This window comes from Mustela nivalis (assembly GCF_964662115.1).
Source record: "Mustela nivalis genome assembly, chromosome: 6".
Taxonomy (NCBI): domain Eukaryota; kingdom Metazoa; phylum Chordata; class Mammalia; order Carnivora; family Mustelidae; genus Mustela; species Mustela nivalis.
The window spans coordinates 96119419-96142380 of NC_139025.1; the positions used below are offsets into that span (position 1 = coordinate 96119419).

At 41.6% G+C, this 22962-nt stretch overlaps 1 long non-coding RNA gene across 1 annotated transcript; it reads left to right on the plus strand.

Moving 5' to 3' along the window:
* Positions 1–802: 802 nt before the first annotated feature.
* Positions 803–2289, plus strand: LOC309867809. The gene is made up of 2 exons (XR_014313321.1): positions 803–1054; positions 1468–2289. It is a non-coding gene; the product is annotated as an uncharacterized lncRNA (long non-coding RNA).
* The last annotated feature ends 20673 nt before the right edge of the window (positions 2290–22962 follow it).

The window sequence follows — 22962 nt, forward strand, 5'->3', positions numbered from 1 at the left end:
CTCTCTCTCTCAAACGAATAAATAAGTTTTTCAAACAGAGTACGTAAAACATAATTAAGTAGGAAACAGCACAACTTAGACCTAAGTGTACCACACAAACAATAAAATTACAGTGGTCCTTATGGTTTCAGAATGGGTCCAGGAACCAGCTTCTGGCTTCCTCTTACATGCAGTTCCCTCATGGGATGCCCTTACCATCCTCTTCACCTAACTTCTTATTAATCTGAAAATAAGTTCAGGTGTGAGAGCCTTCTATCTACCAGCTCCTCAGAGCTGTCTGGCACCTCCTCCACCGCAGCCAAAAGACCTATTTACAGTTGTTAATATACCATTTATGTCTCTATTAATCTGACCATCCCCTTCATTAGATTATGAATTCTTGAATCTATACGGGACAACTTGTACACATGAAAGGAAGCTAAGGAGGTTCCAGAAAGTTGTTGGGAGGTCCTAGAAAAATCTGGAGATAAACATTCTTCTGAAGAGTGAGGCACAACTTGGGATCTGGGATCAGATACATCAAGATACATGAGAAGCCCAGAGTCTGGCCCAACAACATACCCATAAATCAATAATTCAATGGAGTCTGCTGTTGCAATTCACAACATTACCAGGTACCTGGCAACTATTGTATCAAATTTACCTTGGGTGTTTTCTCCTAAAGAACTGAAAGCATAAAGGTTCAAAACACTGAAGCTTCCTATGGAGAAGGAAGCACCAAACCCATATCAGGAAATCACCATTTCCTCACAATTTCTTTGAGGAAGTTATCACTTCTCCTTTGTTCCTTTAAGGAGGCTTGGTCTTCCTACATCTGCAGGGATACTGGTTTTAAACAGTGAGTTGGAGGATGTGGGTCTCATCTACACTGTGCATAAGAAGAGCATCTTCCAAGCCCCAGGTTTCCCTTTCCTCTTTCCTCGGGCTCAGAATCCTTCTCTGCTGCAGGCAGGCCACGCTGGCATACCTGGAAGAGGAAAAGCAGACAAATGCCTCTGAGCCTGGGACTAACCACTGCCTCTGTCCTCAGCAGGACCCCCAGCAAGGAGACCTGGTAAGAGGAGAAGCCTGGGGGTTGGGGAGATAGAGCCGAGTTGATGGCCCGATAGCCCAGGTTAAATAGATGGAGGAGATTTATCCAGGAGGGAGGAGGGAAGAGGCATGATTCTGGACCCATAAGCACAGGACAAAGAGAATAATAGGATCTGTCAGTCAAAGAAAAGATCATCTTAATTCACATTCCTCATCATTGGGCTTCAGGAACTTCATAGAATTGTGAGACCCATGTTGGAAAGATTTAAAAAAAAAACCCAGACTTTATAAATAAATAAATATATAAATAAATAAATTAAATGGACAAGTAATCTTGAAAGTCTCGATGAAGATCTAAATGGTTGCGAATGATAGTTTTGCTCTTACTGCTTCTACTACTATCATTCTCTCACTTTCTTCCCTCTTCCCACACAGAAGAGATGATGCTGGATCTTCTGGGACCATTTCCTCTCCTTCTGGTGCTGCTGGGATCATGGGGGCCAGTGCCACTTGCTGCTAGTCCTCCAAACCTGAAAGGGCTCAAGGGTTTGAAATTCAGCATGTAAGAGCGGGTCCTGTCCAATGCAAGACAGAAGTGAGTGGGGCCAATAATTATACTCAGACTTGTAAACCTTCAAACACCTTTCTGCACAACACCTTCCAGAATGCGGCTGCTACCTGTCTTTTGCCCAAGACAGACTGTGAGACTGGCCAGAAAAACTGTTACTGGAGTGTGAATTGTATTAACATGACTTACTGCTGTCACTCTGGAGGGACAGTGTGACTGCCGCTACAAGGCTACGCTCCAGAACCCGTTCTACCTTGTTAAATGTAACAAGTTTCAGCCAGGTTTCCCTTCCAATAGTATGCTTCCTGTACACTTAAACAGTACCAGATCACAGCCCCCTGGATAGTTTGATTAGACTACATTTCCCATTACTTTGCCTCACACTTGGTGCAGGTTCTCTTGTGCTCCCTTCTGCCTTTTTTTTTTTTTTTTCATTGTTGATTTCCATGGTTCCCATAGAAGAAAGAAGGAGGGCAGCGAGAGAATTATGGGGCCATGATGCCAGACCAGAGCTGGGGACAAAAACAAATAGCATTCCTTTCTGCTTTGGAGCTTTGTGTGTTTTGGAGAAGGGCAATAGGGAAAGGGGCAAGGAAAGACCCAAGCCCCCATATTTTTAATCTTGGGACATCATCCAAGTTTGTTGCATTCTGTTCACAGTAATAAAATCACTTTCTGCTGCATTGTAATGACCTTGAGTGTGTGTGTTTGGGATGCCTTTCACATCATTGCCAGCCTGGAGCCATCTAGATTGCATTTGCTGACATTCTTAGGAGAACTAGCTGGGCCTTAGGCATCCTTTGATGTTATTCTGCAACCCGGGGCCTCTGCCCATTTCTCTCACCCCTGCGCCTTTTTGGAACTTTGGAGCAAGAATATTCTCCATCTCATCAAACTCTACTCATGGCTTTTACATATTTCCCTTGAAACCATAACCTATTTTATTTGGAGGTGGCACAGATATTTCATAATATGTCCATGGTACTTTCACACACAGGTTCTAACCCTGACAACCAATGCATCCTACATCTTTACTCTTGGTTTCCATATCTCATCAGATAATTTTAAATGTCAGTAGTAGTAAGAAGAATAATTCCCTGTAGCCTTAGAATCAATTCTCCCATGATCTATTGCAATGCATGGAAAGAAAGCATAGATCAAGGGAAAAAAAAATACAGGGGAGCTAAAAACCTGCATGTCTTACTTAAACACTGAAATCTCACGAAAGTAATGGTGTTTTTGAAGAGGTAGAAGACATAGAAATTAAGGGACTGGGATTCAGAAAATGCCTGAGATTAAGAACTTAGGTACAGATGAAGGGGAGGAAAAATAATTTTCCTTCTACAATTCTAGGTTCTTAGCTGTGAGCCCACACCCCCAGTACAAAAAGGCAGAGTAACAGGACAAAAACTATTTTAATTATATACATACATAGTGGATCCCCACAAAAATATGAGACTAAAAAGCAGCTATCCACCTGGGACTTATGGACTATCCTGGGCTAAGGAAAAGATAGGGATCTAGGGCTTTAAAAGAGGGAAAGGCAATTCAGAGGAAGGTGAGAGGAGGAAAATTTTGTGAAAGGAAATTGGCCCTGGAATGAAGATGACTCTCCCAGATGAAAGTGACCCCTGTCATGGCTCACTTCCTGTACTGGACCCTTTTCTAATGTAAATTTCCCCTACAAAAGTGTAACCTCTCCTCTGCTTTCAGAACTTCTCCTGGTCTACACTTTCTCACAATAAACAGCTTAAGATAATTCTTGTGCCAGAAAGGATTATTTGGAGGTCGCCTATTCTGGTACTCCTCATACCTTTCCATTTCCCTGCCAACTACTAACTCATTAGATTAACAGTCCAGGGTAGGTCAAAGTGCTTTGTAGCCTGATCTGTCCTTGAGTAGCAGCCAAACATAATGCCTATCTGAAAGGCCACCTACTGAAGTGGTTACAAGTGTGTCAGTTATCTGTGCTGCACAATGGTTCTTTCCAAACCAAGCGATTTATTTATTTATTTATTTATTTATTTATTTATTTATTTTAAAGATTTTATTTATTTACTTGAGAGAGAGACAGTGAGAGAGAGCATGAATGAGGAGAAGGTCAGAGAGAGAAGCAGACTCCCCATGGAGCTGGGAGCCTGATGCGGGACTCGATCCCAGGACTCCAGGATCATGACCTGAGCCGAAGGCAGTCGTCCAACCAACTGAGCCACCCAGGCGTCCCCAAGCGATTCCTTTAATAGCTGTGCTAGTCAGACTCACTTTCCTTCATGCCACTTCTTTATGTCAGGATGAGAAACAAAGACAGAAATATGAAGATTCGGGTTTCAAAATCCTGGATTCCAAGGGTGCTAAATACTCAAGGCCCCTCTCAGTGGGAAGACTTAAGAAGACCAGGACAACCTGGCACTTGAGAAAGTGGGTACCCAGTAGGGGAACTTCTCTTATGGGACTTCAGTCTGCCACTTTAGAGCAGCTTTCAATAGTATTAATCTTAAGCAGCGTGGCATGTACATTGCATAGGTTCAAAGTATTCAAGCCAAGCGCAGGGGGAGTAGAAACAAGGATCTGTGTTCACATTCCATAGGAACCAGTGTAGGAACATAGCATCATCCTCAGGGAAAGAGGTGAATTGACCTGATCAGTAATCACAATGAACTTAGGTATTGTATAAATATTCCTGGACACTTCAGCAGATTATTGGAGAAAGTAACCTAGTAAAAGGCTGAATTTCCTGTCACCCAATCATTCAGTTACTCTACCTTACTCAACTATTTCTCAACAATCATTATTTATGTATTACAGAACACACTAATTGAAGAAATTGTGGGAGGGAATAAGAATGAAGATAACTTGAAGAAAATCTTTTATGCCCAGAGGCTTTTGTTCTGAATTAAAAGACCAGACCAGGGTAGACTGTCTCTCAGATTTGTGTTATTTTCTGCATGTAATCAGGTATTGTGGGAGAGTCAAGATAATTGACTAAATCAGATATTCATTTAGGTATATTCCTAAGTCAGCTTCAATGACCTGACAGTCATTATAGGAATGACTCAAAAGTTGCAAACCTTAATATTTTAGCAAATATCCCAGCCGCTCTCAACTCTGGTTTCATTTGAAGTTCATCTGGGAGCTTTATAAAAAACAAAATCAGTGACTGGATCCCATTGAGAAAGTAGAAAATATATGTTGATTTCTGCCTCTGATTCCTGGCACAGGGCTCTTGAAAGCCTTGTAAATTCCTAAGTGATAAGAGCACTGGGAACATCTTTTCTTATAAGAACGAGACCCTTGGCAGTCACCTGGGAGGTTTTTGGATGGGGCTGATCACCAGCAAGATGGAACCATGATGGCCTCACCCCCATCCTCAAGAGAGGGGAGAGGGGCTGGAAATGGAGGTAATAATTGCCCTCAAGAGAGGGGAGAGGGGCTGGAAATGGAGGTAGCCTTTATAAAAAACACAAAAGTTCGGGGTTAGGGGAACTAATGGGTTAAAAACACATCTATGATGTGGGAAACAAAAGTGAAAGAAAAACTAAATTTCCTTACTCCCTACAGCCCATGACAAGTCCTTGACACAAGCAGAGTGACACTTCTCTAAGAGCTCAGCTGCATCAATGTTACTACTTTGCCAAGAGCAACTGGCAATCATAGCCTGATCTTCAGGATCCTGTAAGTCTACTATAACATATAAAAGTCCTTTGGGGATTTCCATTATTCTCTACTCCTTCCCAAGATATATGATGACATGATCCCCAAGCATATGGCCCACTTATATAAATCTGAAAGACTTCATGATGAAGTTTTACAAGACAGTAATAAATGATCCCTTCCTGGCAATAGCTAGCCCCTTCAAGATCCTGGAACCTTCCTGCCCAGTTCATTAGAGACTTACCTTATCACTAAAGCTCTCCAAACTTGAAAGTATATAATGGGCCACTCCTCATGATCTGAGTGCAGCTCTATCTGCCCTCAGGTCCTGTACCCCCCCTGCTTTAATAAAGCCCCCTTCTTGCGCCAAAGACATCTCAAGAATTCATTCTTGGTCACTGGCTTTGAGCCCTAACATCCTTCCTACATCATCTACAGTGGGAGGGTGATGCACACCAACTCCATGAGGGCAGAAGCTTAATCTTTAGGGATACTCCCAGACCTTACCCAACATAACTCTTTATCTGGCTGTGCATCTCTCTCCTTATCATATCCCTTCAAAAACGGTAAAGCATATGCGTTTCCTTGAGTTCTGTATGTGGTTCTAGCAAATCAATCCAACAAACAAGGGGGTCAGGGGAAAGCTGAGACTTATAGCCAGGTAATCAGGAGACTTGTGATTGACATCTGGATTGGGTGAGCCTCGGGGAATGAATCCCTAATCTGGGGAGCTGACACTATCTCCAGGGAAGTAGTATCAGAATTGAGTTAAATTGTAGAATATCCAGTCAATGCCCCAGAGTTGCCTGTTGTAGGAAACCACCTCTACCGCACACACATACACCCCCGCTGCATATCTGGGGTCAGAGGTGTTGTGAGTGTGGAAGCAGTGTGACAGTAATGGAGAGACAGAGAAGCTGTTTGTCCCATTAAATGAATTTGATGAACGTTTAATAAACAACCAAATGAATTTCTGAGGATGGGGCCCGGCTTGATGGAATATTTTTTAAAGGTCCCTGCCTGACTGTAACGGGCAGTCTGATAAAGGAACTACTGTCCATCTACAGGTGGGACTACTGGACAAGGGGGAGGGGAGGAGAAAAAAGAAATAGGAAGAGAGACACCACATGTAGCCCACAAAGATGAAATAGTTATTGTCTGGCCTGTATAGAAAAGGTCTGCTACTTTTGGTCAACAAACTATTCCATGGATGTTGTCTTCTGGCTGTGGCTGACCTAGGTGGCTAGAATTCAGTAGGAGGGAAAATACCCAGCAGGCTGAGAATTTGTAACTAGTGCCTCAGGATAACATGGACTCAGGACGGGAAAGATATTTGGCCTCTTGGTATCTCTCATCAGTGTTCTTTTCTATGCATTCCCTCAGTCTGGGTATAGAAGATTCATTTCCTTGACCCTTCTGTTTCACATGATGAGCCTATGTTCATCTCACTTTCTATTTCTCCCTTAAATAGAATTTCCTGCTGAAGGATGTCTGGTTGACCCACCTGCATCAGTCAATAATATCCCTCAGACAGAGTTCAATGGCACAATTGTACCTTCTGGAGCCTCTTCTGTGGCCACACAGGAGATAGGATTAGAGCTGGAACCACCCTTACACAGAAAAGTGGGGTCTCTGGAATCTTGGCCCCCATGTCAGGGATGCCCACCCACACACTTTGCAACACTTTTGAAGTTCTCACCTTTTAACTTTTCATTTAACTTTCTCTTTAAACAAATTATAGTGAACTTGGGTCTCCAAACCATGACCCTGAGATGAACCATCTCATGCTGTACAGACTGAGCCAACCAGGAAACCCCTTTGAAGACACTCCTTAAAAGTCTACCTATAGTGGTTGGAGAACACCAGAGCCAGCATGGCCTGGACTGAGACCCACACTTGTACCCATCCTGTGTCTCCCCTTCCAGGCTTTCCTGACCCTTTGCCTTTCCTCCCAGTGCAGGAAACTCTGAGGAGCTTCAGGATCTGTGGCTCTGGTGGCATCCTAAGACCAGACCTCATTCCAAGACAGTGAGCCCTTGCTTAGAGATGTCATAGTTCTGAGAAAATGAGCTAAGGACACAATTCAAAATATATCACCTACAGAATTTGAGAATTGAATCCAATGACATGGCACTTTAAAGGAATAAAGGAGAATTTATGTTGATTAGAAGATACAGGTCCAGTGAAAACAAGGTACTGCTCTGACAGCCTGACCTCCTGTCTTACACGGACGCCTTAGCTACTTCCATAGGGAAGGACGGATGCCATACTATCTACCCAGTGCTAACAGAAACAGAAAGTGCTGTTTGTCCACAATTAAGGCAAGCCTACAAAGGACAGCCCAGTGTGAGGGTGAAAGGAGAGGGGCCAGAAAGCCTCACAGGAGAGGAGAAGCTAAGCTCAGGGGAATGGGGAATCTTCTGGAGTTCCTTATGCTTCTTGGTTGGTTTTATTTTTTTTCTTGGTAGGTATTATTAAGTCTTTCCCCTGCCCTTTCATGGGCTCATTTCATGTTTAAGGTGATTAATTACTTTTCAAAATTTAAGCAATGTAGATCAATACAAGCCAATATATAGTACGCAACACTAATAAACATCGTTTTTCATTTGCTTAGCATTTTGTCAATAAATAAAATATAAAAACCTTAGCATCCACTTTTTTCTTCTCTCCATTCTCACTCCTCCTAATGCTTCACAAATGAGAGCATAAAATTGGAGTGTATCCATTCCTATTTTTACATTTGTACTTCATGTCTAATATATTTATAAGCAAAATCTAGTGCTCTGGGAGCAATTTTAAAATCATGTGCACAAGACAAACCATAAGAGGCTCTTAATCTCACAAAACAAACTGCAAGTTGCTTGAGCAGAGGGAGGTAGGGGCTAGGGTGGCTGGGTTATGGACTTTGGGGAGGGTATGTGCAATGCTGAGTGCTGTGAAATGTGTTAAGCCCGATGATTCACAAACCTGTATCCCTGGGCAAATAATACATTATATGCTAATATAAAACAGAAAAAAAGAAAAAAGAAAATAAATGTACACAAATTCTATCATATGGGTCAAATCTTTCTGCAATTTGTTCTGTTGTTCAATCATTAGTGCTTTTAAGTCTCAATATTAAAATGTATGTTTCTCATTCCTTTCCTTGTTGTGATGTATTGTTGTCCCTTTGTGTCAATAAAACACCATTCCTTTAGTAATCTTCAGTTGGCGAATATTTGGAATATTTCAAAAGTTTCCAAGCGATGTAACAATGAATATCTTTCTATAAGTCTCTGTGTGCACGTGTAGAAAAATTTTAACAAGGTACATCTAGATGTGGAATTGCCATGTCCTATACATTTTCAATTTTTCCAAGTATTGCCATAATTTCTTCAAACTGATCAGAGCAGATTATATTTTCCCAAAGGTAGCCACACCAACATAAACCATTCTACATTCTCTTCTTACAGTGTGATATTAATTCTTCTCTGTTAAAAGATATGGTCTGTGTTACCGTTACCTGAGTATGGGTGAGTTTTAGGAAGTCACTTCCAAGGAATAGAATCAAAATGACTTCTCGCATGATTCCAAGGCCAAGTCATAAGAAGTGATACAGCTTCTGCTTGGTTCTCCGTTTCTGTCTTGGGATACAATCACCATGTTCTAAAGAAACCCATGCCACCCAGAGAGGCCTTGCATTGATGCTCCAGCCACCTAAGACCTAGGCCATCTAAGGTCTCAGCCAACATCAATCACTCATCCTGCGGGTGAATGAGACTATAGATGATTCCAGCTCTTAATCCTTCAGTCTTCCAGCTGTGGCTTCAGTTGTTGGAACAGAGACAAGGGGCCCTCACTATGGCCTATCTGAATTCCTGACCCATTCCAATTTATCACTTGTTTTTAACAACAACATCAACAAACCCTAAGCAGGGAGATTTGTCCCACAAAGCTTTTAAGGGAAATACTGACCAATATAGCAGCCCAGGGCCCCAGCTTTTACCCAAACATGGGGATGTTCTTTCTTCCCTTCCTGCGGTCATGTTGTGTAGCATCCTCCGAATAACAGTTTACCAACAACAGTCGGTAAACTCACAGTAAGTGAGAGTGCAGGGCAGGCTGCCAATTCATGTCCTGAACTCCACCATTGCTGTGTTACAGCTACAGTTTTTTTTTTTAATTAATTAATTTATTTTCAGAAAAACAGTATTCATTATTTTGGCACCACACCCAGTGCTCCATGCAATCCGTGCCCTCTCTAATACCCACCACCTGGTACCCCAACCTCCCACCCCCCCGCCACTTCAAACCCCTAAGATTGATTTTCAGAGTCCATAGTCTCTCATGATTCACCTCCCCTTCCAATTTACCCCAACACCCTTCTCCTCTTTAACACCCCTTGTCCCCCATGATATTTGTTATGCTCCACAAATAAGTGAAACCATATGATAATTGACTCTCTTTGCTTGACTTATTTCACTCAGCATAATCTCTTCCAGTCCCGTCCACATTGATACAAAAGTTGGGTATTCGTCCTTTCTGATGGAAGCATAATACTCCATAGTGTGTATGGACCACATCTTCCTTATCCATTCGTCCATTGAAGGGCATCTTGGTTCTTTCCATAGTTTGGCGACCGTGGCCATTGCTGCTATAAACATTGGGGTACAGATGGCCCTTCTTTTCATGGCATCTGTATCCTTGGGGTAAATACCCAGGAGTGCAATTGCAGGGTTATAGGGAAGTTCTATTTTTAATTAATTGAGGAATCTCCACACTGTTTTCCAAAGAGGCTGCACCAACTTGCATTCCCACCAACAGTGTAAGAGGGTTCCCCTTTCTCCACATCTTCTCCAACACATGTTGTTTCCTGTTTTGCTACTTTTGGCCATTCTAACTGGTGTAAGGTGATATCTCAATGTGGTTTTAATTTGAATCTCCCTGAGGGCTAGTGATGATGAACATTTTTTCATGTGTCTGATATGTCTTGATTGGAGAAGTGTCTGTTCATATCTTCTTCCCATTTTTTGATATGCTTGCCTGTTTCGTGTGTGTTGAGTTTGAGGAGTTCATTATAGATCCTGGATATCAACCTTTTGTCTGTACTGTCATTTGCAAATTTCTTCTCCCATTCAGTGGGTCGCCTCTTTGTTTTAATCAAACCAGCTCTCCAGGAGGGAGTCCCAGAGTGTTCGCTCCCAAGGACAAAGGAAAGAAGGGAAGTATTTTAGTTGTTTTATTCTTAGTATGATTGAACTGAAACCCATACTTGATTCAGAGTTCCTTAGTTTTTACCAACATCCTTTTTCTGTGCCAGGGTTCCATCCAGGACACACTCGGCATTTCATTACCTGTCTCCTTAGGCTCCTCCTGACTATGACTATCTCTCAAACTATCCTTGTTTTCAATGACCACGACAGTTCTGTAGAGAACTGCTCAGGTATTTGGCCGAATGTAATGGTGTAGTTTGAAACCAATTTTTCTTAGAAGTAGTCATTAATTGGTAGGCCCAGGCTTTCAGAATTCTCCCATGCTGCCAAGGGAGAGGAGTTGACTCTTGCCCTGTGAACACCTGTGGTAGGAATAAAAAGGGAAACTCCTCAGAAGTGGAGTTTGAAGGTCAGTTAGTACATACTTCATTGAGGGAAGTGATAGCACCGCTAGGGTGAAAAATTCGCTCTTGAGAGTAAAAACATGCCATTTTATTGTGCTTACTTATTTATATTTCACACTGACCTGTTTTTAACATGCAGCTTTCCAAGCAGAGAGGACGGGGCCTGGCAGGTGTAGTGGGACCAGGGTCTCTGCATAGACCCGGCTCCCGGAGCAGAAGGTTCATCACACCACATCTTCCTGCTATCTCGGCAAGCACAGGGCAGAGTGGCTGTCTGGGTCCATCTGGGCCAGCCCACGGTGACCTGGGCCTGGTACTTGACAGCTTCTCCCACGTGGGCGCTACTGGCCACCTGGGCAGAAAATCAAGCTCCAGAACCTGCTCTAGGTCCCAGCTCAGGTATGCCTTCCTCCAGGGAGGCTCCCGCTGTAGTCCCCCAGGAGGGGGTTTATTCCCCCAGCAGTGGAGTTGCAGTTGCTCCACATCTTTGACGGTTTGGGCTATGGTCAGTCGTTGTCATTTTGACTATTAGAGTTAAGTGTGTAATGGTTCTAATTTGCATCTCCCTAATGACCAATGGTATTGAACACTTGGATATTTAGATTTCCAATTACTAAATTTTGAGTTTTGAACCCAAAATGGATGAAAGACCCACACATGAGACAAGAATTTATCAAAATCCTAGAGAAGAACACAGGCAGCAACCTGTTCAGCCTCAGCTATAGCAACTGCTTACTGGACACATCTTCAAAAGCTAGGGAAACAAAAGCAAAAATGTACTCTTGGGATTTCATCAAGATAAAAAACTTTTCTACAACAAAGGAAACTGTCAACAAAACTAAGACAACTGATAGAATGGGAGAAGATATTTGCAAATGGCCTACCAGATAAAGGGCTAGTAACCAAACTCTACAAGGAATTTATCAAATTCAAAATCCAAAGAATAAATAATCCAGTCAATAAATGGGCAGAAGACATGAAGAGACATTTCTGCAAAGAACACATCCAATGGCCAACAGACACATGACAAACTGCCAACATCACTTGGCATCAGGGAAATACAAGTCAAAATCACAATGAGATGTCGCCTCACACCAGTCAGAATGGCTAAAATTAACAAGTCAGGAAACAACAAGTGTTGGCAAGGATGCAGAGAAACACTAACGCTGCTGGCAGAAATGCAAGTTGCTATAGCCACTCTGGAAAACAGTATGGAGGTTCTTCAAAACATTAGAAATAGAGCCATCCTATGACCTAGCAATTACACTACAATCATTTATCCCAAAGATACAAATATAGTGTTTTGAAGGAGCATCTGTACCCCAATGTTTAGAGCAGCAATGTCCACATAGCTAAACTATGGAAAGAGCCCAGATGTCCATGGGCAGGTGGATAGATAAAGAAGATGTGGTATGGATACACAATGGTCTATTACTCAGCCATCCAAAAATAAATAAATGAAATCTTGCCCTTTGCAATGACATGGATGGAACTAGAGGGTATTATGCTAAATGAAAGAAGTCATTCAGAGGAAGGCAATTATCATATGATTTCACTCATATGTGGAATTTTGAAACAAAACAGGGGAGCATAGAAAAAAGGAGAGAAAAAGAAAACAGGATGAACTCAGAGAGGTAAACAAGCCCTAAGAGACTCTTAATCATAAGAAACAAACTGAGGTGGGGGGTGCACCTGAGTGGCTCAGTGGGTTAAGCCTCTGCCTTCGGCTCAGGTCATGATCCCAGGTCCTGAGATAGAGCCCCGCATCAGGCTCTCTACTCAGTGGGGAGCCTACTTTCCCCTCTCTCTGGCTGCCTCTCTGCCTACTTGTGATCTCTGACTGTCAAATAAGTAAAGAAAAGAGAAAAAAGGAAAAGAATAGAAACAAACTGAGGATTGCTGGAGGGGAGGAGGGATGGGTTTACTGGGTGATGGTCATTAAGGTGGGCATGTGATATAATGAGCACTGGATGTTATATACAGCCAATGAGTCACTGAACTCCACCTCTGAAACTAATAAGACACTATATGATAATTAATTGAATTTAAAATAAGATAAATTTAAGTTAAAAAATAATATACTGAGTTTTGAGATTTCTTTATGTATTCTAGATACATATTTAAATCAGATACAAAATTAAAGATACAAAATTAAAATCAGACATCTGATTTTCAAATATTCTCTGTTAGTAGCTTTTCTACTCATTCTCCTGACACTTCTTTTAAAAAGAAGTACCCCTGGGGATAAAAATATATGTTTATAAAAAATAAAAAATTAAAAAAAAAAAAAGAACACAAGTTCTTGGGGTGCCTGGGTGGCTCAGTGGGTTAAAACCTCTGCCTTCAGCTCAGGTCATGATCTCAGGGTGCTGGGATCGAGCCCTGTGTCAGACAGCTCAGCAGGAAGCCTACTTTCTCCTCTCTTTCTCTCTGCCTGCCTCTCTGCCTACTTGTGATCTCTGTCTGTTGAATAAATAAAGTCTTTAAAAAAATAAAATAAAGAACATAAGTTCTTTAAATGGTGTTTACAGCTTTATTGACAGAGAGCTGAAACACAGTACACTACGTATATGTAAAGAATACAATCTGGCAAGGTTGGACATATGCATATACTCATGAAACCACCACCATCATCAAGATTGTAAAGGTATCCATCTTTTCCCTAAATTTTCTTCATACTACTTTAGAATCCCTCCATCCTGATTTATTGCCCCCAATCCACCCCAACTTCATAGTAAGTTTTGAAACCTAATGGCATTAGCCTTTCAACTTTGCTCTTTTTAAAGTTGTTTTGGATATCCTAGGGGTCCTTGGCTGGCTCAGTGGATAGAACATTGGACTCTTGATCTTGGGGTTGTGAGTTAGAGCCCCACCTTGGGGGTACAGATTACTGAAAAATAAAATCTTTAAAAAAAAAAGAAAGAGTCTTTTGGCAATGCTAGTTTCTTTGTATTTCCATATGAATTTAAAACCAACTTATCCTCCAGGGATTTTTATTAGGATTGAGTGGAATCTATAGATCAATTTGGGGAGAATCCACATCTTAATAATATTGAGTCTTTAGACCCATGAACATAGGATGACTCTCTTCTTTAAATTCTCTCGCACGTTTGTTGATTTTTAGTATGGGGGGGGGGGAGGTTCTGGAGTGCTATCCCAAACTATAGCATGTTGGCAAAATAAAAGTGAGTCTCATCAATCTGTTCCCATTCCTGGGATGAAGAAGGAAAGCCTGGAGCCTTCCCTTCTGCCTTCACTAACACCAAGCTCCAGGGCTCTATTCCAGGATGTAAGATGGGATGAGCTATGTCAGAGACCAGAAGATGTCACGGGAGTCTGCTTGGGAATCTGCCTGGGATCCCTCTCCCTCTGCCTCTCCCTCCTTCAGGACCTGCAAGCTGTGTTTATGAACACAATTAACAAAATCATGTTTGCTCTTTTAATTGACCGTGCATGCACATATAAATTATATATTATATAAAATTGTTGTGTGATGCTTTTCAGTCTCTGAGTTAAATGATTTCACCACAGCAGAGACACTTGGTGTATAGCTCTTTTGTTAGCCCCCTTGCATTGATTGTTAATATAGATAAATGTGTGTTTCCTGTTGCGTGTTTGCAATATTATGTAGTAAGCTGCTGCTGGTACTCTAGTAAAGCAGTTGTCAAAGTGTGATCCAAGGACCTTGATGGTCCCCCAAACTCTGTCGCGGTGTCTGTGAGGTCCTAACCCAAAAACTATCCATCTGTGAGAGGCTGGCTTTTCTTAGTATAATCTGACACAACAACACTGTGCCATATAGATTTAATGGAAAAGCATGTATGACAATCCAGCGTTCTATTTTTAAGCTAGGCATTAAAAGAATGTTCAGAAATGTGAAACAATACCATTGTTCATATTAATTTTTTTGTTTTGGAAAGCGGAATTACTTGCCATAGAAACATATTAATGCCATAGGACGGATTCACTGTTGTTATTTTTAAATGAGTTAATGAGTCTTAGGACGTTTTCTCCATGTTAAATTTACAATATGGTGTATATGAACAGATAAACGCAAAACCCTCTTTGGAGTCCTCACTTATTTCTAAGACTCTAAAGGTGAATCAGGAGCAAAAACCCTGAGTCCTGTCACTGTAGAATATCCAGCAGGAGCTTGGAACACACGAATGCGGTGGTGCTGGCCAACCTGGAAGCATGCATACATATGGACGCTGTAGCTGATGGTGTTTTCTAACATTGTGTGAGCCTGAATATCTGACCATGGTTTACCCACTGTTAGATTGTTATCCTAGGCAGCGGAGGAGGTGGGTTGGCACTCCTCTGTCATAGCAAAACAACTGTATTTGGTCACTCATCAGTGACTTCCCCAATAGGGGTCGGGGGGGATGGGGGGTGTACTGAGCATTAGAAGAAGGTTTAAAAAAAGAGAAGCACATTGGTGGCTCCGTGGGTTAAGCCTCTGACTCGCGATTTCAGCTTAGGGCATGATCTCAGGGTCGGGAGATCAACCTCCATGTCGGGTTCTATGCTCAGTGCAGAGTCGGCTCAAGATTCTCCCTTTCCATGTGTGTTGCCGCCCCCTCTCCGCCCCCTCCACGCTGCCATCCCCCCCCCCACCACGCATGCGCTTTCTCTCCCTGCTGAGCCTCAGACCTGAAGCCTTTCTTTCTTTTCCACCAGGTGAGCAACAAAATTCTCTATGATAGGGATATAATCAGTTGGATGGCAGGTCACCATAGATTCTGAGAACAGGTAAGAGTCAGTATCATCTCTAGGGAAGTGGAGGAAGGGGTTACTGACAGAGGACAGCACTGTTGTGAGGCTTCATAAAAATGTCTAGAATGAAATCAGTACACCCTCGCAGTGTCAGGCCCCTTCATTTCCAATGCTCAGTGGAAAGTTATGATGTATATACATGATGAGTGAAGCCAAGGTATGTTAGGATACACCGCACCTGTCAAACAGTTTCCTCTGGATGTCATGTTCCAGGCCTCTTGACTGCCTATTAGACCAAAGGTAGATGAAGGGAAGAAACTTTATCAGAGACAGCTGAGGATGGAAACTCTGACACTCATGTCTGCTGAGAGGCATCTCTGTGTATTCTCCAGTCCTCTAAGCTAGAGGGTCTTAGAGGTTTGAAATCACCCTCTAGTCTTTTGAGCTGATCTTTTCTCTTGTTCAGTTGAACAACAGTTCTGAGCCACAGGCCTTGGCATCTCCCCTAGAATAAAATCAGCTTAAAAATGGTTTGCATAGCCTTAAATAGTGATGCAATCTGTATGTAAAAACAATTTCATTTCAGATAATCATACCTTTTTGCATGAATTTGTAATGATTTAGGAAAATCAGATTTACATAGATAAGTAATGCATCTCAGTCAAACTTCCCATACACTTTCCTCTATAGACACACACACACACACACACACACACACACACACACCCTTGTTCCCTAATCAGAGTATTCAAATCCTAGATAAAGTCTGAGCTGAAAAGAACTCCTAAAGACATTCATGCTAAACACCTCATTTTCCAGCTAAGGAGCAGTAAAGGTAGAGAGGTCAAGCTCACTAAAGAAAATTAACAATAGAAATGGGTATTAAAAAACATATTTTCTTGTTCTGAGGATACATTAGTACACTATGGCAATCCCCAAATGAGATTTGCAATCTGTAGAGAACTCCAAGGGAACCTGCTAGACCAGGGCACTGAGACGGGAGAGAAGGAAAGAAGGGAAAGGTAGAGAAAGATGTGTGACAAGGCAGGAGGATGTGATGATGGAGTGAGTTGCTCACAGGAGTTCTTGGAGGGGCAAGGAGAGATGGAGATAGGCCCAGGGAATGGGAGGTGCTGGGGGCCTGGGGTCTGGTTCAGGAGAGAAGAGCATCTGTCCAAGGAAATGCAGGTGCCCTATTCTTTGGGTCCTCATTCCCTCCTTTAGGACAGACACTTGATGCAGGTAAGGAAACATATTTACTGTATGCTAAATATCCTCATATAAATTTTTGTTGGCTAAGCTATATATTGTCCAGTAATTGCCACTAACCCGAACCACTAATTTTAGAGAATGTGCTTTTTACCTCTTGGTTGTCTTCAGAGGACTCCATTAGTCTCATGCTACAAAGATGGCTTCTCCTCAATATAAAGATGAGTGTTTTCATAGAGAATAAATTTCTACATATTTCCTGGTACTGCTGCCTGTCATATATCCCCTTCGAAAGTTAAGGTCAACTGAAGGACAATGGGTTGAATCAGAGATCTACTCCTCATGGATAATAGACCCTGTACATAACTACTTAGCCAAGCAGAGAACACCCAGGGATTGAATATTTTAAGGCCAATGAGCAGTTATGTGGGGCCATGAACACACCAAATTGTAAAATCTGTAAATAATTAATTAAATAAGACTCACTGAGCCTAGTAAATTTCAAAACACGTAGTTCTCTGTTCTTGACCAATGATAAAGCAGACAGAAGTTCAAGGCTCGAACCCCTGTAGGGTTCCCTGTTCCCCCAAGAATCTACTTCTTGCTCTTATGCTCCCTTTCCCCAAATTCATGTTCTCTGTCTCTCTCTGTCAAATAAATGAATAAAATCTTTAACAGAGAGAAAGCATAAGCAGGGGGAGTGGCTGTCAAAGGGGGAAGCAGGATCCCCCTGAACAAGGAGCCTGATGCGGGACTGGATCCCAGGATCCTGGGTTCATGACCTGACTTGAAGGCAGGTGCTTAACTGACTGAGGCTCCCAGGGGTTTCTCAATAAAATCTTTAAAAAAAAAAAAAAAGGAAGTTCAAGAATATTGAAATCTAGGCATTACATCGCCTAGAAAACAATGTTGCCACTATAAAATACACCCCAGGAGAAAGCCATATTGTTAAGACAAAAATAAAAAAGCAGAAGATAAAATGCTATATATGCTATCCCACATTTTCATTTCAAATACAATCAGAATAAATACTGGTTGGAAATTGTGAAAATGAAGAGTGTTTACCTTCGTCTGGATTACAGCTGACTAAGTTCTTTGGTTTTGGTTTTGCTTTGTTTTAAGGATTTTATTTATTTATTTATTTGAGAAAGAGAGAATGCTTCCACAACCTGGGGGTGGGGTGCACAGAGGGAGAAGCAGACTGAGCAAGTAGTCCCATGCAGAACTCCATCCCATGATCCTGAGTTCATGACATGAACAGAAGGCAGCCACTTGATCAATTCAATCACCCAAACACTGCTGTTTTTATTTTTGGTCTTTTTTTAACATTTGTGATTTTAAGATTTGTGATTTTTCCAAAATTCCTAACATTTCTGAATTGAATATGTGTTACTTCTCTAAAAAGAAAAAAAGTGATGTTTTTTAACATATTGCCTTGCTTTTTTTTTTTTTTAAGATTTTATTTATTTATTTGACAGACCGAGATCGCAAGTAGGCAGAGAGGCAGGCAGAGAGAGGAAGGGAAGCAGGCTCCGCTGAGCAGAGAGCCCGATGTGGGGCTCGATCCCAGGACCCTGGGATCATGACCTGAGCCGAAGGCAGAGGCCTTAACCCACTGAGCCACCCAGGCACCCCAACATATTGCCTTCTTAAATCAGATGTTGAGGTTGTTTCCAGCCTCATCCAACCCTCTTCTTACTGCGGTGGGACCATACTTTCACCTTGAGTTTTGGACACCTCTTCCAGGTGGGTAATACAGATAGAGGAATGTTTGGAATCACAGGGTAGCTCAGAGAATTCTTGACTGATTTCCGTGGGGTTAATTCACTTCTTTCTCCCCAAGAAGACTTTGAGAAAAATGCTTCACCCTCTGGATAACTGCAATTCTTAAGATTTATTTATTTAGCAGAGGCAGGAAACCCTCCTACACTGTTGGTGGGAATGCAAGCTGGTGCAGCTACCTGGAAAACAGCATGGAGGTTACTCAAAAAGTTGAAAATAGAGCTACCCTACCACCCAGCAGTCACAGTACTGGGTAATTACCATAAAGATGCAAATGCAGTGATCCGAAGGGGCACATGCACCCAAATGTTTATACCAGCAATGTACACAATAGCCAAACTATGGAAAGAACCTAGCTGTCCATCAACACATGAATGGATAAAGAAGATGTGGTGTATATATATACAATGGAATACTACGCAGCCATCAAAAGAAATGAAACCTTGCCATTTGCAGCAATGTGGCTGGAACTAGAGGGTATTATGCTGAGCGAAATAAGTTAATCAGACAAAAAAAATTATCATATGATCTCCCTGATATGAGGAATTTGAGAGGCAAAGTGGGTGGGGTGGGGAGTAGGGAAGGAAAAAATGAAACAAGATGGTTCAGGAGAAAGACAAACCATAAGAGACTCTTAATCTCACAAAACAAACTGAGGGCTCCCAGGGGAGGGGAGGTATGGGGAAGGCAGTTGGGTTATGGACATTGGGGAGGGTATGTGCTATGGTGAGTGCTGTGAAGTGTGTAAGCCTGACCATTCACAGACCTGTACCCCTGGGGCAAATAACACATTATATGTTAATTTTTTAAAAGATTTATTTATTTTAGAGAGAGAAGGCAAGCAAGCACATGTGAGGATGGGGCAGAGGGTGAGGGAGAGAGAAACCAGCAGACTCCAGGCTGAGTGTAGAACCCAATGTGGGCCTTGACCTCAAGACCCTGAGATCTAGAGATAAGTCAAAACCAAGAGTTGGTCACTTTGACTGTACACTCAGGGATCCTAGCTGCAATATTTTTTTAAAGATTGATTGACTGGTAGGGAGAGGGTGGTTGGGTTATGGACAATGGGGAACCTATGTGCTATGGTGAGTGCTGTGAAGTATGTAAACCTGGCAATTCACAGACCTGTACCCCTGGGACTAATAATACATTATAGGTTAATAAAAAAATAAAAAATTTTTAAAAAGATTGATTGATTTTTAAGTAGTTTCTATACCCTATGTGGGACTCAAAAATCATGACACCTAGATCAAGAGTCAACATGCTCTTCTAACTGTGCCAGCCATGGGCCCCAGCCATTTTTTCTTTGATGTCTTTCAGAAGGATGACTGGTAACACACACCATCCAGACAATCTTTATTTTGATACAAAAATATTTTTCTCTAAGAAGAATTGCCATTGACTTCTCCCTTGGTGTCCCACCATTCTTTCTTGAGAAAGCAGTTTGGTGTTGGGAAGAAAGCACATTTTGCCTGATGACTGTTTTAGGTATCATTAAAAGTCATTAAAGACCTAATATGTAGGGGACCTGGGTAGGTCAGTTGTTAAATGAGCATCTGCCTTCAGCTCAGGTCCAGATCTGAGGGTCCTGGGCTCCAACCCCACATCGGGCGCCCTGCTCAGTGGAGAGCCTGCTTCTCTCTCTCCCTCTGCCTGCTGCTCTGCCTGCTTGTGCTCTCTCTCTGTCCAATGAATAAATAAAATATTTTTTTAAAAAGATTTTATTTATTTATTTATTTATTTATTTATTTATTTATTTATTTATTTATGAGAGACAGAGAAAGAGAGAGGTAGAGGCAGAGGCAGAGGGAGAAGCAGTATCTGAACAAAGTAGGGAGCATGATGAGGGCTCAATCCCAGGATCCTGGGATCATGAACTGAGCTGAAGGCAGATGTTTAATTGAGTCATCCAGGTGCCCTGGTTGCCATTTAGTTTTATTGATGGTTTCCTTCATTGAACAGAAGCTTTTTCTTTTGATGTAGTCCCAATGGTTTATTTTTGCCTTTACTTCCTTTGTCTCAGGAGACATATCTAGAAATTTGTTGCTATAGCTGAAGTTAGAGAAATTACTGCCTGTGCTCACTTCTAGGATTTTTATGGTTTCAGGTCTCACATTTAGGTCCTTAATCCATATGAGGTTTGTTTTTGTTTGGTAAAAATGAAAAAAAAAAAAGTGGTCCAGTTTCATTCTTTGGTATGAAGCTGTCCAGTTTTCTCAACCATTTGTGTGGGTTTTTGTCTTAATTTTTTTATTAACATATAATAATTATTAGCCCCAGGGGTACAGGTCTGTGGATTGCCAGGTTTACACACTTCACAGCACTCACCATAGCACATACGTTCCCCAATGTCCATAACCCAACCACCCTCTCCCTACCCCCATACTCCTGGCAATCCTCAGTTTGTTTTGTGAGATTAAGAGTCTCTTATGGTTTGTCTCCCTCCGGATTTCATTCTGTTCCATTTTTTCCTTCTCTAACCCCCAAACACCTACTTTGCTCTCAAATTACTCATGTCAAGGAGATCATACGATAATTGTTTTTCTCTGGTTAACTTATTTCCCTCAGCACAATACCCTCTAGTTCTATCCATGTCATTGCACATGGCAAGATTTAATTTCTTTTGATGGCTGCCTAGTATTCCACTGTATGTATATATATCACATTCTTTATCCATTCATTTTTTGAAGGACATTTAGGTTCTTTCCATTGTTTGGATATTGTAGACATTGCTGCTATAAACATTCGTGTGCATGTCCCCTTGAGATCTCTACATTTGCATCTTTAGGGTAAATACCCAGTAGTTTGATTGCTGGGTCATACAGCTGCTCTATTTTCAACTTTTTGAGGAACCTCCATGCTGTTTTACTGAGTGGTTGTACCAGCTTGCATTCCCACCAACAGTGTAGGAGGGTTCTCCTTTCTCCACATCCTTGCCAGCATCTGTCGTTTCCTGACTTGTTAATGTTAGCCCTTCTGACTGGCATGATGTGGTATCTCATAGTGGTTTTGACTTGCATTTCCCTGATGCTGAGTGATATGAGAGCACTTTTTCATGTGTCTCGTCGGCCATCTGGATGTCCTCTTTGCATAAATGTCTGTTCATGTCTTCTGCCCATTTTTTGATTGCATTATTTGTTCTTTGGGTGTTGAGTTTGATAAGTTCTTTATAGATTTTGGATACTAGCCCTTTATCTGATATGTCCTTTGCAAATATTTTCTCCCATTCTTTCAGTTGTTTTGTGGTTTTGTTGACTGTTTCCTTTGCTGTGCAAAGGATTTTGATGAAGTCCCAATAGTTCATTTTTTGCCCTGGATTCCCTTGCTTTTGGTGATGTTTCTAGGAAGAAGTTGCTGTGGCTGAGGTCAAAGAGATTGCTCCCTGTGTTCTCCTCAAGGATTTGATGGGTTCCCTTCTCACATTGAGTTCTTTCATCCATTTAGAGTCTATTTTTCTGTCTAGTGTAAGAAAATGGTCCAGTTTCATTTTTCTGCATGTGGCTGTCCAATTTTCCCAACACAATTTGTTGAAGACCTGTCTTTTTTCCATTGGATATTCTTTGCTGATTTGCCAAAGATTAGTTCACCATAGAGTTGAGGGTCTATTTCTGGGCTCTCTATTCTGTTCCACTCATTTATGTGTCTGTTTTTGTGCCAGTACCATACTGTCTTGATGATGACAGCTTTGTCATAGAGCTTGAAGTCTGGAATTGTGATGCCACCCACTTTGGCTTTCTTTTTCAACATTCCTCTGCCTATTCAAGTTCTTTTCTGGTTCCATATAAATTTTAGGATAATTTATTCCATTTCTTTGAAAAAAATGGATGGGATTTTTATAGTGATTGCATTAAACGTGTAGATTGCTTTAGGTAGCATAGACATTTTCACAATATTTTTTCTTCCAATCCATGAGCATGGAACATATTTCCATTTCTCTGTGTCTTCTCAATCTCTTTCATAAGTACTTTATAGTTTTCTGAGTACAGATTCTTTGCCTCTTTGGTTAGGTTTATTCCTAGTTATCTTATGGTTTTAGGTGCCATTGTAAATGGCATGGACTCCTTAATTACTCTTTCTTCTGTCTTGTTGGTGTAGAGAAATGCAACTGTTTTCTGTGCATTGGTTTTATATCCCGACACTTTACTGAATTCCTGTACAAATTCTAGCAGTTTTGGAGTGGAGTCATTTGGGTTTTCCACATAAATTATCATATCATTTGCAAAGAGTGAGAGTTTGACTACTTCTCTGCCAATTTGGGTGCCTTTAATTTCTTTTTGTTTTCTGATTGCTGAGGTTAGGACTTCCAGTACTATGTTGAATAGCAGTGGTGATTATGGACATCCCTGCCGTGTTCCTGACCCTAGGGGAAAGGCTTTCAGTTTTTCTCCATTGAGAATGATATTCGCTG